This window comes from Xenopus laevis, chromosome 8S (genome assembly GCF_017654675.1).
Source record: "Xenopus laevis strain J_2021 chromosome 8S, Xenopus_laevis_v10.1, whole genome shotgun sequence".
NCBI classification, from domain to species: Eukaryota; Metazoa; Chordata; class Amphibia; order Anura; family Pipidae; genus Xenopus; species Xenopus laevis.
This window is the reverse complement of record NC_054386.1, coordinates 99,002,791-99,014,990: the sequence shown is the minus strand read 5'-3', so window position 1 is coordinate 99,014,990 and position 12,200 is coordinate 99,002,791.

The window sequence follows — 12,200 nt, the reverse complement described above, 5'->3', positions numbered from 1 at the left end:
TTGGCTACTTCGACCATCGAATTGGCTACTTCGACCTTCGACTACGACCTTCGACTTCGAAACAAACGATTCGAACTAAAAATCAGTTGAATATTCGACCATTCGATAATCGAAGTACTGTCTCTTTAAAAAAAACTTCGACCCCCTAGTTCACCACCTAAAACCTACCGAGGTCCCCATAGGCTTTACAAGGTTTTTCTGATCGAAGGATAATCGTTCGATCAATGGATTTAATCGTTCGATCGAACGATTATTCCTTCGATCGTTCGAACGAATTGCGCTAAATCCTTCGACTTCGATATTCGAAGTCGAAGGTTTTCAATTCGGCAGTCGAATATCGAGGGTTAATTAACCCTTCGATATTCGACCCTAGGTAAATGTGCCCCACAGTATTCAATGTAACTAATGAGCTGGATGCGCATCATGGGATTCAGTAAGGAAAGTGCCATTCTGGGGGAAATAATTGCTCTTTTAGGGATGTTCCTTTATTTTGTTCATAGCAACAACTGAGCAGACCTCTAACATACAAAGAATTACTGGTTGGCCATCCAGACAAATTGTTCTACGTTCATTTTCCAAGATTTCCTATGCAAATGCTGTTCCAAGAGATTAACATTATTGTGATTTTCTTTTTAATCAATGTTCTGTTCATTGCCATATTTTTTTTAATTGTCTTTTCTGATTGAGAAATAAAATGTTAATATGGTCAAGGCTGTTGTCGTTTCTGCTTGTGTTTTTATGGCAGATTTTGGGGCTGATGCACTCAGGAGTAATTACAGATCAATGGGTTCAGATATAACAAAGTGCAGCGGATTCTCTGATCCCATCATGGAGGATGAAGCACAGAGTCCTGTACCTTGCTGCCAATGTGTGTCTGCAAACAGTACTGTGTTAATAGTGGACAGGTGATGGGCAATAAATGGGCATCCCCTTGAATGTTATATAAATGCACAGGCCAGGGAGTCCTATACTTACTAGTACCTGTGCTGCATCTTGCACCAGATTTTGAATTCGGGAGGAGATGTAGAGCAGTGCTTGCAAAAACTATTTTGTCTACATTAATACAAAAATATCCCTGATACACAAAATTAATTTCTCATATATAATTGTGGCCATATATATATTGGTTAAAATATAAGTAAAGCATTAAAATAAGTAAATGTAAAATTGATGAGAGGGCTATTCTGAGTACTTTTGTAATTTACATTCATTGTTTTTATTTATTTTTGATTCCAAGATATTAAGGGATACATGTACTGTTAATATGAATGAATTTTGTTACAACAGCACCACCTGCTGGTCAGTTTCCCACCAGTCTGACCACCAAGTAGTCAAGGAAGTTGTCAGGAGAAAGAAAGAGGCTGATGTTCTTCTGCTTAGGAAAATAATTTAAAAAACTCTAAATTTTTTCCAAAGCAGAGCAGCCTTTTTCTTTCTCCTGACAAGTTAGAGCAATCGAGTTAGATAGTGAGCCCCCTATTTCCACCTCTGAGGAGTGCTGTTTTCTACTAGTTGCCCATTTATTTAAAATAATCAGTTATTCAACCAATACTGTGTGTGTGTTATTACTGTATTCCTAGTGGGGCCACCCGTAGGTGCATTCCCAGATCCCACTAAGTGGAGGCACTGCGCTAGTAAGTACCAGGTACCCAATCTCTCGCAATACCACTGTGGAGTGGCTCAGGTTTATCCCTTGACATCAGATAAGCTCCACATGTGTAGTGTAACACCGACAGAAGAGGTGTCAAAAGGGTTTCATGTACTTTAACACTGATGAGCAGGTTCCTTTGGTTTTTAGTTTTGTTTGTTCTCCTTTCTACTTATTTTATTTACTTCCTCTTTGTTTAAGATTTGTGTTCAACATAAATGACAATACGGTCGAATGAATTCGCGAAACTCCCGCGAAAATTCCACGTGCGGCAGAAAAGCACTTTAGCTTTAGTCAAGAAAGCAAACACTAGTACAGTCAGCACCTTAGAAGTTTTAGTCCTTAGCTGTGGTTTTTTCTAGGTGTCATATAGTTAAAGTCATATCTGGACATAAAACTCCTGTCTCTGTTCAGGCCACTTAGAATGTGGCTACTGGGGCATCTTTGGAGACACAGATCTTTACTGCTAAAGGGCTGTGGTTGCCTTGGGCTGGTACAGAAGCACAAAACATCATGTACAACATTTCTACCTACTTCTTTAGTTAGGTTTTAGTTCTCCTTTAAGCAGCATTTTGAAGACTTCCCATTTCTGTTCGGTGTTTAACCCTGTGAAAAAGTGTGAATTTCCCACTCTTATTATGTTGCAGAGATGCCCTTATCCGGTCAAAGTTTGAACGTCTGAAATGTAGTGGTCTGAAATGTAGTGTTTTAGTTACTCCCTTATAGAATTGATTCTGCAACATAATCTCAAAGGAGACCATGTTATGATCACTATTCCCTAAATGCCCCTCACCCACACCAATGAGTTTGGCCAAATCACAGGGGCCCCGTACGAGAAAAATTTCTGGGCCCTACCCACTGGGCCCTGTCCTAGACCCTACACCACCCCCCCCAAACCACAGTAAAAAAGCTACACAAACATGGGTGCTAAAAACCCATTGGTGGCTATGGTTTCCCTTTTAAGTTAAAAAAAACAATTGGCAGTCAGGGGCCCCCCATAAAAGTTAAAAAATTCACTGGTGGCAAGGCTGCCCCCTACAAGTTTAAAAAAAAATGGTTGTCAGGGGCCCCACAAGTTAAAAAAAAAGTAAAAAAAAACATCGGAGGCTACTGGCCAGCCTCTGCCCACAAAGTAAAAAATAAAAGATTGGTGGCCAGGGGCCCCATAGAATATTTAAAAAACATTGGTGGCCATAGAGTATTTAAATATTACATTGGTGGCCAGGGGTTTAATAAAAATTTTAAAAAAAAACCATTGGTGTTCTGTGGAACTTACCTCTGGTTCTTCTTCCTTGTTTCCTGTGGCTCCTTTCTAATTACTAATTACCTCCCTATTCCAGTTATTGGACATTAACCCTTTTGGTCGAATATAGCCCAAAAAAAACCGTTACATAATCATCAGCAAATTTCTAATAGAGATGAAATACTCTTTATGTGTAAATGTCATTTTTATAGAAACCAGTGTTTCTTTATCTCTTCCCATTCACTACACTGCTGGTTGTAACTACTGAAACACCTTAGCAGAAGCCAGATGATATTGGACACATAGAACAAGCATTTCCTACATGGATGTTCATTAACCCCCCAGAATCCCCCCATAGTTTTGAAAGCTGCAGGCAATGGGCTGCTATCCATTTCGGTTCTGGAAGCAGACGCTCCCTCACAGATCCCATCACATCAGCACAGGCTGCGAGAGCCATTCCAAGGCCGTGCCGAGTCATGACAGAGAGAGCTGGCAGGCTTAAAGGAACAGTGACACTAAAAAATGAAAAGGGTTTAAAGGAATGATAAAATAATGTACTGTTGTGCTGCACTGGTACAATTGGTGTGTTTGCTTCAGAAACTCTACTAGAGTTTATATAAACAAACTACTGTGTAGCCATGGGGGCAGCCATTCAAGCACAGGATACACAGTAGATAACAGATAAGTACTACTATAGTTTATATAAACAAACTACTGTGTAGCCATGGGGGCAGCCATTCAAGCACAGGATACACAGTAGATAACAGATAAGTACTACTATAGTTTATATAAACAAACTACTGTGTAGCCATGGGGGCAGCCATTCAAGCACAGGATACACAGTAGATAACAGATAAGTACTACTATAGTTTATATAAACAAACTACTGTGTAGCCATGGGGGCAGCCATTCAAGCACAGGATACACAGTAGATAACAGATAAGTACTACTATAGTTTATATAAACAAACTACTGTGTAGCCATGGGGGCAGCCATTCAAGCACAGGATACACAGTAGATAAGATAAGTACTACTATAGTTTATATAAACAAGCTGCTGTGTAGCCATGGGGGCAGCCATTCAAGCACAGGATACACAGTAGATAACAGATAAGTACTACTATAGTTTATATAAACAAGCTGCTGTGTAGCCATGGGGGCAGCCATTCAAGCACAGGATACACAGTAGATAACAGATAAGTACTACTATAGTTTATATAAAAAAGCTGCTGTGTAGCCATGAGGGCAGCCATTCAAGCACAGGATACACAGTAGATAACAGATAAGTACTACTATAGTTTATATAAACAAGCTGCTGTGTAGCCATGGGGGCAGCTATTCAAGCACAGGATACACAGTAGATAACAGATAAGTACTACTATAGTTTATATAAACAAGCTGCTGTGTAGCCATGGGGACAGCCATTCAAGCACAGGATACACAGTAGATAACAGATAAGTACTACTATAGTTTATATAAACAAACTACTGTGTAGCCATGGGGGCAGCCATTCAAGCACAGGATACACAGTAGATAACAGATGGGTTCTGAAGAATCCCATTGTATACTACAGAGCTTATCTGTTATCTACTGTGTATCCTGTGACTTTTATAATTTTTCAGCATTGAATGGCTGCCCCCATGGCTACACAGAAGCTTGTTTATATAAACTATGTAAAGTCTTTCTGAAGCAAACACACCAGTTTTATTCTGCTAATGCAGAGCAATTGGAGATGTTGCATTGACATTGCTGTCTAAGCAGCAATTAAGGTTCCATGCATGCTTTTAGTTTAATTTGTACTTGTGGTTCACCTGCCTGCAGTGCCAGCCCCTCTCTCTATATAATGTGCTTATGGTGTCAGTTCTTGTCGCTATGCATAGTAAAGTTCTTGGGATGTAGGACCCACACCTCCCAACTGTCCCGTTTTTAGAGGGACAGTCCCTCTTTTGACAGCTCAACCCACAGTCCCTCATTTGTACTGGAAACCCATTTTTCTCTGCACTGAACAGCCAGAAAAAGAAACAAACTTTCTAACTTAATAGGCTTTTGGCAGAAAGCCCTGAACAGCTACAGCAGGAGATAAGATACTTTTGTAACAATTTCGAGATAAGCAAATAAGTAATTGTAACAATATTAGATAACAGGTCCCTTTGGAAAAGTAAGACTCACAGCTCAAAGGGCAATTCACCTTCATTAGCAAAACTATAATAACTGAATTTGAAATATGTTCAAACTTTCATAACCTGGCAAATTTCGTAAAATGAACATGGTAATTAGGGGGTGTGGCCACATAATGGGTGTGGTCAAAAAGATTTCGCCTTTTTCGTCCCTCTTTTTATTTCCAAAATGTTGGGAGGTATGAGGAGCCACTGCTCTTATTGTATATATGATGATATGCAGATTCCATTAGCCACTTCTCTGTTAGTATAATGTACTGGACATGACATTTACAGTTTCTCCATGATACTACAAATCAACAGTCTCCTAACTAATTTGAATATATTACTGCTTTTGCAGCACCTGCCCTGTAAGTGGGCACTTTAAAATGCGACTCTGAAAAAACGAAATTCTCAAAACTCTATATTAATGGCGTAAATACACACTATAGCATGTTAGAGACCTCTAGTGACCAAATAGAGGTAAAACATTAAACTCAAAGAATTTTTTTTGCTCTTTAAAAAAAAAATGTATTATATCATATTAAAATAAGAATATCCCCACATGGAGCTTAACGCGTTTCATGCTTACCCAGCACTTATATATGAAGTGGGAAGGAGCACACCAAAATGTCCAGCACTTAGTCATAGGCAATTGTCATTTTAATATGATATAATATCATTTCTTTTAAAGGATAAGTAAACCTTTAAAATAAGTGAATGTAAAATTGATGAGAGTGCTATAATAAGAAATTTTGCAATGTACATTCATTATTTATTTATTTTTCTGTTAATGTGAATGAAGTTTGTTACAACAGCAGCACCTGCTGGTCAGTTTCCCACCAGTCTGACCACCAAGTAGTCAAGGAAGTTGTCAGGAGAGAGAAAGAGACTGATGTTCTTCTGCTTAGGAAAGATTTGAGAAAGTTTTTTTTTATTATTTTCTCCCCAATCTTCCCAAAAGCCTTTTCTGACTCGGCGCCGGCTAAAATGAAAAAATGCCGGCGCTAATCACACGCGGCGATTTGTTTTCCGAAGTCGCCCGAAGTTTCAGTCGCCCAGTGTGGCCTGACCCTTAAGAATAGTGTGAGGCAGTTGTGAGGCATGTGTGTAAGGTAGGTATCAGTCATGTAGGTAAGTAGCTATACATTCATTACAATTTATTAAACTGCCCTAAAGTGAAATATGTAAATGCAATGCTACACTGGAGCTCATTTATCAACACTGGGCAAATTTGCCCATGGGCAATAACCCATGGCATCCAATCAGATTGTTGCATTCATTGTTCTACTTGCAGCTGTCTTTAAAAAGCTAATCACTGATTGGTTGCTATGGGTAACTGCCCATGGGCAAATTTGCCCAGTGTTGATAAATGAGCCCCAGTTGTCTGTGTTGAAAATGTTGTGTTTATGTCTGTAAGGAAGAGGCTTTGTGTTTTGTTCAGTAGATGAGTGTGAATGTGTGTCGGGGAGTATGACTGGCTGTGCTTTTCATTTGGGTGCCCTATTCTGTTGGTATAATAGTGACTGTGTCGTGGGTTTTACTTATTACGGCTTTGTGTCCTGATGTCACTTAATTTCTCTTTTCTCTTTTCATTTTGTAGAAAGAAAGACTAGTGACACAAAAACGACTTACGAAGTAATTGCTGCTGTCATTCTCATCCTTGTTCTTGCCTTATTATTGCTTTTTAAGTGCAAATGCAACAATTAAAAAGTAGGTGTCATTTAATTTTGTGTTCCAAATATATAAAATAATTCCAGGGAACTTTGAGTACCCCCTAGTGTAAATGATAAGGATATTAGAAGTCACTGAGGGGTTGTTCTGTGACCATATAAAGGCACAAGGCTGCAGGCTGAGTTATACAGGGAACTCTGAGTATCACTCATGTATTATAAGGGATAATGTACCCCCTACTGTAAATGATAAGGATATTAGAAGTCACTGAGGGGTTGTTCTGTGACCATATAAAGGCACAAGGCTGCAGGCTGAGTTATACAGGGAACTCTGAGTATCACTCATGTATTATAAGGGATAATGTACCCCCTACTGTAAATGATAAGGATATTAGAAGTCACTGAGGGGTTGTTCTGTGACCATATAAAGGCACAAGGCTGCAGGCTGAGTTATACAGGGAACTCAGAGTATCACTCATGTATTATAAGGAATAATGTACCCCCTACTGTAAATGATAAGGATATTAGAAGTCACTGAGGGGTTGTTCTGTGACCATATAAAGACACAAGGCTGCAGGCTGAGTTATACAGGGAACTCTGAGTATCACTCATGTATTATAAGGGATAATGTACCCCCTACTGTAAATGATAAGGATATGACAAGTCACTGAGGAGTTCTGTGACAGTGTTGGACTGGGGTTCCTGGCGCCTACCAGGCTGCCACATTAGGGCCACCCACCCCGATTGTGCCACGTACCTGTTACATCCTCCTTGTAGCCACAATGGGAGTGGAGTGGCCAAGGTTCCTGGTGGGGAGCCAAGAGCAGGTTTGAGGCAATGCGGCCCACCAGGCTTTTCCCAGTGTCCCACCAGCCCAGTCCAACCCTGTCTGTGACCATAACTTAATTACAAAGAAATGTATTGTCATTGATCCTGGAACTAAGATATACAGCATATATCAAGTAACTGAATCTAATAATGGGACAAATAGGAAATACCTTTGATATCTAAACTGTTAATATTTAAATTGTGAAAAATCTAATTCAAATTCTCTGAATAAAAGACCATTTTTGAAACATTTTTTTTTAGGATTTAAAGGCAGCCCGCAGAGTGTGAACAAAGTGGAAGAATATTATAATCAAAAAAATACCAGAAGAGATACTTCAGTTGCAAATAATGTGAATCATATTTTACCCTAGCGTTGAAAGTCAGTTGATTGCAGTTGGTCGTCAGGTTCAGAACCGTCCCACTAGCGGATGAAGAGTCAAGGAGTGGAGGATGGACTTCCTTTAATTGGCTGAAGTTGAAGTGATACTTTACATGGAATTTATGTTGACATTGACATGCCCATGTGGTTTGATCTAAATTTACAAGAATATAAAGATGGTGGAAACTCTCATACCACAAGCCTTCCACATCTGTGTTACCTACAAACTATTGGTTCCTACGTCCGTTTTTTTGCAAACAATTTTTTTGACGCCGGCGAATTTTTGCCGCGAATTTTCGCGGGAGTTTTGCAAATTCGCGCCTGGCGAATAAATTCGCCCATCACTAATCCCTATACTTGGAAATCATAGAAGAATGTGAACTCGGTTGCACAAGTCCTAGTTATTGATTTCCAGCTTTGTGATGTACATGATTATAATTCCTTTTATGATGTATAAAAAGGCTGCAAATATGTTTTTTTTTAATTTCAAAAAGTTGTGTTTTGTGCCTAAAACATTGGACTATGTATATACATTTATATCAAACACAATGGAAACAATTCCAGCCTTGGTGCCACCTCAAGTACAATTCAATGTCCAATTGTTTATCTATAATCACCACTTGTGTGGTACATTTATTTCTGTTGTACCTTTATATCTGAAGTCCCCTTAAAGGGTTTTGGACAGCAAAGAGCTGGTCTTGATTTACAGTTGGGAGAGAGAAATGTTTTCCTATCCAGGTTAATGTACTTTCTTGCCACCTCAGTATTTTGTCTCGTTGGTCCCCATTTGCTGGAGGAGGTGGTATGCTGAAGGGCCTGGGGCAGATGTAGGTCTCAGTAGGTGAAGTAAGTGTTAGGAAAGATTTGCAATAGTTAAATCTCGGAGGCAGTATCAGGGTAGTTAGTAGAGCAGCCAGAGGCTCCAATGGGCAGGCCAACAGTATCGGACTGGCCCACCGGGATACCAGGAAAACTCCCGATGGGCCCAGGTATCAGTGGGCCCTTCTGCTCACCCAATTATTTGCCTTGTATGTCTATACCACAGCCATTCCCCCATTTCTAAGAGAGAAGAGAGGAAATGGAAGGAAGAATGGATGATAAGATGTAAAGAGAAGTGATTAAAATAATAAAGAAAGAAGAAAGCAGAAAAGTGAATGAAGGAAAAATAATTTGGAGAGTGGGCCTTCACTCAAAGGTTTTCTGGTGGGCCCCAGGCATCCCAGTCCAACACTGCAGGCCAATAAGGGTTAGTATAGGGACTCAAGCAGTCAGGCTCCTCAAAAGGAGATTGCTGGAGTAATACACCACCTAGCACTGGGGTCTAGTATACCAATCTGTAAGTACTGCCTCTGGGATGTTGTAAATACTAAAGCTGTGATTAAGACCACGTATGGTAAAAGGCGGGGTTGAAACTAGGGTTAGTCAAAAAAGACACCTGCCTAGGGTACAACGAAAAGGGAGAGCTTGACAGATACCTATTAAAGGAACAGGATACACAGTAGATAACAGATAAGTACTACTATAGTGTATATAAACAAGCTGCTGTGTAGCCATGGGGGCAGCCATTCAAGCACAGGATACACAGTAGATAACAGATAAGTACTACTATAGTTTATATAAACAAGTTGCTGTGTAGCCATGGGGGCAGCCATTCAAGCACAGGATACACAGTAGATAACAGATAAGTACTACTATAGTTTATATAAACAAGCTGCTGTGTAGCCATGGGGGCAGCCATTCAAGCACAGGATGCACAGTAGATAACAGATAAGTACTACTATAGTTTATATAAACAAGCTGCTGTGTAGCCATGGGGGCAGCCATTCAAGCACAGGATACACAGTAGATAACAGATAAGTACTACTATAGTTTATATAAACAAGATGCTGTGTAGCCATGGGGGCAGCCATTCGAGCACAGGATACGCAGTAGATAACAGATAAGTACTACTATAGTTTATATAAACAAGCTGCTGTGTAGCCATGGGGGCAGCCATTCAAGCACAGGATACACAGTAGATAACAGATAAGTACTACTATAGTTTATATAAACAAGCTGCTGTGTAGCCATGGGGGCAGCCATTCAAGCACAGGATACACAGTAGATAACAGATAAGTGCTACTATTGTTCATATAAATAAGCTGCTGTGTAGCAATGGTGGAAATTATAAAATAGCTATATGGCACAGGTTAATAGTGGATAACAGATAACACCATTATGTTCTACAGAGCTGATCTGCTGTGTAAACTGAGCCTTTTCTCCTTTCAATGTCTGCCCCCATTGCTACACAGCAGCTTATTTATATAAACAATAGTAGTGTTTCTGAAGCAAACACACCAGTTTTAGCAGTGCAGGGCACCACTGTATTATATTTTTATTACTTTAAAACAATTTAATTTTTTGATGTTACTGGTCCTTTAAGCATCTTCTGCCTACCCCTAGTCCTTGTTTGCTGCCCTCTGTAACTTTCCCTTCCTTCACTCTCCCCTCCTTCACCCTCCGCTAATGTGTGCAGTAATGCTGAGCCGCACTCACGTTTGGGCGCTTGCAAACACAGGGGGTAACAGGCTGGCCGGTCAGGTTGCCTATGGCTCCCAGTCGGCTTGGCCCGGTCCTGGTAAAAGGTGACAGTTAGCAGGCCATTCTCAAACTGTGAATCAGATGCAACTGACAGGTGAAGTGCAACTGTGTCAGGTGCAAGGCCCCCTTGTGACCACAACTTTGATTGAATTCTGGGGAAAAATGCACTAATAATTACACTTTGCTCCCTATACTTGCAGCAGTGTCGGACTGGAACACCAGGGCCCCATCCAAAAACCTTAGATCACTCTCAGTACTATTATAATTCTTCTCCTCACTCAGCCTCTATTCTCCTAGTCTCTTTTCTTTACATGCTATAATTTATTATTCCATCTATTTAGTCTCTTTGTTCTCATAGGAATGGGAATGGCCATGAAATAGGCCAAATGTACTGAAATCTAGGCCCACCTGGTATCCTTATGGGCCAGTCTGACACTGACTTGCAGATATAGATGACTCCTTCTATGTTATGTAATCAAATCATGTTTCCATGCTGATTGTCAGTGTGCTACACTTTCTTGTTGTGGCTATGATGGCATTTTATGGACAGTTCCCTTACAGGTGATAGGGTGGATGTATTGCATCTGTATCCTTAAAGGGATACTGTCATGGGAAAAAAATGTTTTTTCAAAATGAATCAGTTAATAGTGCTGCTCCAGCAGAATTCTGCACTGAAATCCATTTCTCAAAATAGCATTTTTTTATATTCAATTTTGAAATCGGACATGGGGCTAGACATTTGGTCAATTTCCCAGCTGCCCCTGGTCATGTGACTTGTCCCTGCACTTTAGGAGAGAAATGCTTTCTGGCAGGCTGTTGTTTCTCCTACTCAATGTAACTGAATGTGTCTCAGTGGGACCTGGATTTTACTATTGAGTGTTATTCTTAGATCTACCAGGCAGCTGTTATCTTGTGTTAGGGAGCTGTTATCTGGTTACCTTCCCATTGTTCTGTTGTTGGGGGAAAGGGAGGAGGGTGATATCACTCCAACTTGCAGTACAGCAGTAAAGAGTGATTGAAGTTTATCAGAGCACAAGTCACATGACTTGGGGCAGCTGGGAAATTGACAATATGTCTAGCCCCATGTCAGATTTCAAAATTGAATATAAAAAAATCTGTTTGCTCTTTTGAGAAATGGATTTCAGTGCAGAATTCTGCTGGAGCAGCACTATTAACTGATTCATTTTGAAAAAAAATGTTTTTCCCATGACAGTATCCCTTTAATAAATGTCACATTGAAAACTGAGTTTTTATAGTGTTTCATGTTCACCTTTCCTGATTAACATTCAGATAACATGTATGTATCACTCTCTTTTGGACCAGCAGTTAAAATGATATAAAAGGTTTTATAATGGTACCATGGATTTACCAAATAATTACCAAATAATTTGGCCAATTCTCATAGACAATAGATTGCAGTTTGGGGCATTTTGGACCCATGTACCTGTGTTCTTTTCTCCGGGTGCTGAACTCTGTTGGGCTCTCGTATCTTTATATGGTACATTAGTATTATCAGCATCATCTATAAAAACTCTTTCTTCATTCAGCATAGTAACAGTGACTCATATGTATTTTCTTATTGGACAGTAAACCTATTCCTGCCCAATCACAATAAAGTAAGTGACTTTTGTAAGTGAAACTCTAGTTATCTCTAACTATAGTCCATAAAGCTCAGACGAGCCGATGGGCTGAAT